Raw genomic sequence first — 5000 nt, 5'->3', positions numbered from 1 at the left:
TCACAACTCGGCGCGCTCGAAAAGCGCGCAGATTCGACGCTGGACTCTTCCCGGTTCACTCGCCGTTACTCAGGGAATCCCTGTTGGTTTCTTTTCCTCCGCTTAATAATATGCTTAAATTCAGCGGGTGCTCTCGCCTGAACTCAGGTCGTATGTGTCAAGCGGGCCGCTTCTTACACGGCCCGCTGGCATCGCAAGTCGTCGCCGCCGGCGCCGACCGAGCGCGTACCGTCGCCGCCTTGGCCCACGGTCGGTCTTGATCTCGTGACTGGACCGACCGACCTGGACCCGCCCCTCGAACGTAGTTGAACACGTCGAGGGGCCGGCGGTGTACGGGACACGCGGTCGCGCCGAGAAAGCTCGGCGACCGCTTCAACTTGGGGCGACGCCCGGCCGTCTTCGCAGAGGCCAGGCGACGGCCCTCGGGTGAGGACGAACGCGACCCTGAGGCAGACGCGGTCCCGGGATTGACCCGAGACCGCAATTCGCGTTCAGAAGGTCGACGTTCAATGTGTTCTGCAATTCACATTACTTCTCGCACTTGGCTGCGTCCTTCATCGACTCGCGAGCCGAGTGATCCACCGTTAAGAGTCGTCCTCGACGTTTCGCCCGGCGCCGAAGCGCGCGGACGTCACACTGTGGGATCGACCACAAAACCACCACCGACAACAACTGCACAAAAACACCAACAAACGGCGCCGAGCGACCGCCGGGCTGGGCCGGCGGCACATCGAGCGCGGTGCCCAGAAGCCACCATCGCACTCGGCTGCCTTGCTATGCCAACGTGTTACGCGTGTCGCACGGGGCGGAACCCCGATTGACGGCCGCCCTCTCGGCGGCACCCAAAGACAATTCAGTGCGCGGTCGGCCGGGGCCTACCACCACCTTCGGTAATGATCCTTCCGCAGGTTCACCTACGGAAACCTTGTTACGACTTTTACTTCCTCTAAATGATCAAGTTTGATCGTCTTCTCGACACGCCGACGCGGCCGTTGCCAGCCGCGACGGGGCCGATCCAAGGATCTCACTAAACCATTCAATCGGTAGTAGCGACGGGCGGTGTGTACAAAGGGCAGGGACGTAATCAACGCAAGTTGATGACTTGCGCTTACTGGGAATTCCTCGTTCAAGGGAAACAATTGCAAGTCCCTATCCCAATCACGAATGAGGTTCAACGGGTTACCCGGACCTTTCGGCCTAGGTTAGACACTCGCTGCTTCACTCAGTGTAGCGCGCGTGCGGCCCCGGACATCTAAAGGCATCACAGACCTGTTATTGCTCAACCTCGTGTGGCTAAACGCCACTAGTCCCTCTAAGAAGTTAGACGCCGACCGAGAAGGTCGCGTAACTATTTAGCATGCCAGAGTCTCGTTCGTTATCGGAATTAACCAGACAAATCGCTCCACCAACTAAGAACGGCCATGCACCACCACCCACAGAATCAAGAAAGAGCTCTCAATCTGTCAATCCTACCTGTGTCCGGGCCGGGTGAGTTTCCCCGTGTTGAATCAAATTAAGCCGCAGGCTCCACTCCTGGTGGTGCCCTTCCGTCAATTCCTTTAAGTTTCAGCTTTGCAACCATACTTCCCCCGGAACCCAAAGACTTTGGTTTCCCGGAAGCTGCCGGAAAGGTCGTCATGGTAACGCCTCCCGATCGCTAGTTGGCATCGTTTATAGTCAGAACTAGGACGGTATCTGATCGTCTTCGAACCTCTGACTTTCGCTCTTGATTAAAGAAAACATTCTTGGCGAATGCTTTCGCAGTAGTTCGTCTTCCGCCGATCCAAGAATTTCACCTCTAACGGCAGAGTACGGACGCCCCCGTCTGTCCCTCTTAATCATTACCTCGTGCTCCGAAAACCAACAAAATAGAACCGAGGTCCTATTCCATTATTCCATGCAACACTATGCAGGCGAACAGCCTGCTTTGAACACTCTAATTTTTTCAAAGTAAACTTATCGGCCACCGCCGACACTCAGTCAAGAGCACCGACGGAGAACCGAAGGTGAGGCGAACGCAACCAGTGACACGCCTTGCGACGGACCGGCGGCGCTCGCCCAAAATCCAACTACGAGCTTTTCAACCGCAACAACTTTAGCATACACTGTTGGAGCTGGAATTACCGCGGCTGCTGGCACCAGACTTGCCCTCCAATGGATACTCGTTAAGAGTTTTAGGATGTACTCATTCCAATTACAGGGCCTCGTTAGAGTCCTGTATTGATATTTTTCGTCACTACCTCCCCGTGTCGGGAATGGGTAATTTGCGCGCCTGCTGCCTTCCTTGGATGTGGTAGCCGTTTCTCAGGCTCCCTCTCCGGAATCGAACCCTGATTCCCCGTTACCCGTTATCACAAAGGTAGGCACGTAGCGTACCTTCGACAGTTGATAGGGCAGACACTTGAATGATACGTCGTCGGTGCAGAGACCGTACGATCCGCGTGGTTATCCAGAGTCATCAAACGTCACAGGACGAACCCGGTCGGTTTTGATCTGATAAAAGCGCGCCTCCCGAAGTCGGCGCTTAATGCATGTATTAGCTCTAGAATTACCACAGTTATCCACTTCGCTTACGAGACCAAATAAACCAAGACTGATTTAATGAGCCATTCGCAGTTTCGCTTTACGAGAACTCGTACTTGCACCTGCATGGCTTAATCTTTGAGACAAGCATATCACTACTGGCAGGATCAACCAGATAGCTGCGACAGCTGCGCTCGGCCCTTGCTGGGCCGCCCGGCGCGTGCTCGTCGCATTCGTTTAAGACCGAGGCGATCGCCTGCGGCCGTACTCAGCTTCGACAGTCGCTGGCCGCGACGTCCACGCTCTCGCCGGCAGTGCCAGCGTTTTTTCTTTGCTCGCCCTCTCTCGGGCTCGATCCATTCAGTTTCGCACAAACAAGAGCTCTGCCGGCCGCCTGCAGCGGTGCCTAAAACCCGGGCATAACAATGCGACCGTTCTGCTAGGCCGACAAGCGCTCAAGCCAGACGCTCGATCGAACGCCCCCTACATATTAGTCGAGACAACGGCTCGCTCATTAGCATAGCGTTTGTACTTTAACTTTTTTTGGCTCGGCTTCTTTCGACGCCGATGCCGGCGACGCAGCACTCTCTCGCCCGCCAGCCACCGAGAAAAGGGTGCGCTCCGACCGGCCCCGCACCGCTCTTTCTTGGCTCATTCGAAATTACTGTCTTTCGCTCTGACATCCCTTACCTAGGGTTAGGTTAGTATGCTTGCACGTTTGTACTTTAACTTTTTTTGGCTCGGCTTCTTTCGACGCCGATGCCGACGACGCAGCACTCTCTCGCCCGCCAGCCACCGAGAAAAGGGTGCGCTCCGACCGGCCCCGCACCGCTCTTTCTTGGCTCATTCGAAATTACTGTCTTTCGCTCTGACATCCATTACCTAGGGTTAGGTTAGTATGCTTGCACGTTTAACTTTTTTTGGCTCGGCTTCTTTCGACGCCGATGCCGACGACGCAGCACTCTCTCGCCCGCCAGCCACCGAGAAAAGGGTGCGCTCCGACCGGCCCCGCACCGCTCTTTCTTGGCTCATTCGAAATTACTGTCTTTCGCTCTGACATCCCTTACCTAGGGTTAGGTTAGTATGCTTGCACGTTTGTACTTTAACTTTTTTTGGCTCGGCTTCTTTCGACGCCGATGCCGGCGACGCAGCACTCTCTCGCCCGCCAGCCACCGAGAAAAGGGTGCGCTCCGACCGGCCCCGCACCGCTCTTTCTTGGCTCATTCGAAATTACTGTCTTTCGCTCTGACATGCCTTACCTAGGGTTAGGTTAGTATGCTTGCACGTTTGTACTTTAACTTTTTTCGGCTCGGCTTCTTTCGACGCCGATGCCGGCGACGCAGCACTCTCTCGCCCGCCAGCCACCGAGAAAAGGGTGCGCTCCGACCGGCCCAGCACCGCTCTTTCTTGGCTCATTCGAAATTACTGTCTTTCGCTCTGACATCCCTTACCTAGGGTTAGGTTAGTATGCTTGCACGTTTGTACTTTAACTTTTTTTGGCTCGGCTTCTTTCGACGCCGATGCCGGCGACGCAGCACTCTCTCGCCCGCCAGCCACCGAGAAAAGGGTGCGCTCCGACCGGCCCCGCACCGCTCTTTCTTGGCTCATTCGAAATTACTGTCTTTCGCTCTGACATCCCTTACCTAGGGTTAGGTTAGTATGCTTGCACGTTTGTACTTTAACTTTTTTTGGCTCGGCTTCTTTCGACGCCGATGCCGACGACGCAGCACTCTCTCGCCCGCCAGCCACCGAGAAAAGGGTGCGCTCCGACCGGCCCCGCACCGCTCTTTCTTGGCTCATTCGAAATTACTGTCTTTCGCTCTGACATCCCTTACCTAGGGTTAGGTTAGTATGCTTGCACGTTTGTACTTTAACTTTTTTTGGCTCGGCTTCTTTCGACGCCGATGCCGGCGACGCAGCACTCTCTCGCCCGCCAGCCACCGAGAAAAGGGTGCGCTCCGACCGGCCCCGCACCGCTCTTTCTTGGCTCATTCGAAATTACTGTCTTTCGCTCTGACATCCCTTACCTAGGGTTAGGTTAGTATGCTTGCACGTTTGTACTTTAACTTTTTTTGGCTCGGCTTCTTTCGACGCCGATGCCGGCGACGCAGCACTCTCTCGCCCGCCAGCCACCGAGAAAAGGGTGCGCTCCGACCGGCCCCGCACCGCTCTTTCTTGGCTCATTCGAAATTACTGTCTTTCGCTCTGACATGCCTTACCTAGGGTTAGGTTAGTATGCTTGCACGTTTGTACTTTAACTTTTTTTGGCTCGGCTTCTTTCGACGCCGATGCCGGCGACGCAGCACTCTCTCGCCCGCCAGCCACCGAGAAAAGGGTGCGCTCCGACCGGCCCCGCACCGCTCTTTCTTGGCTCATTCGAAATTACTGTCTTTCGCTCTGACATCCCTTACCTAGGGTTAGGTTAGTATGCTTGCACGTTTGTACTTTAACTTTTTTTGGCTCGGCTTCTTTCGACG

At 55.4% G+C, this 5000-nt stretch overlaps 2 non-coding genes and 1 pseudogene across 2 annotated transcripts; all 3 read right to left on the bottom strand.

Moving 5' to 3' along the window:
- The window catches only part of LOC144425371 (large subunit ribosomal RNA), a 3695-nt pseudogene extending 3544 nt beyond the window's left edge, over window positions 1-151 (bottom strand).
- A 288-nt stretch (window positions 152-439) lies between these two features.
- On the bottom strand, window positions 440-593 carry LOC144425367 (5.8S ribosomal RNA). Its single transcript, XR_013477497.1, has one exon. It is a non-coding gene; the product is annotated as a 5.8S ribosomal RNA (ribosomal RNA).
- A 298-nt stretch (window positions 594-891) lies between these two features.
- On the bottom strand, window positions 892-2701 carry LOC144425322 (small subunit ribosomal RNA). The gene has a single exon (XR_013477466.1). It is a non-coding gene; the product is annotated as a small subunit ribosomal RNA (ribosomal RNA).
- Between the last annotated feature and the right edge of the window lie 2299 nt (window positions 2702-5000).

Source organism: Styela clava, chromosome 7 (assembly GCF_964204865.1).
Source record: "Styela clava chromosome 7, kaStyClav1.hap1.2, whole genome shotgun sequence".
Lineage (NCBI taxonomy): Eukaryota > Metazoa > Chordata > Ascidiacea > Stolidobranchia > Styelidae > Styela > Styela clava.
Note: the sequence above shows the minus strand (reverse complement) of the source record. Positions and strands in the feature narration are given on the sequence as shown.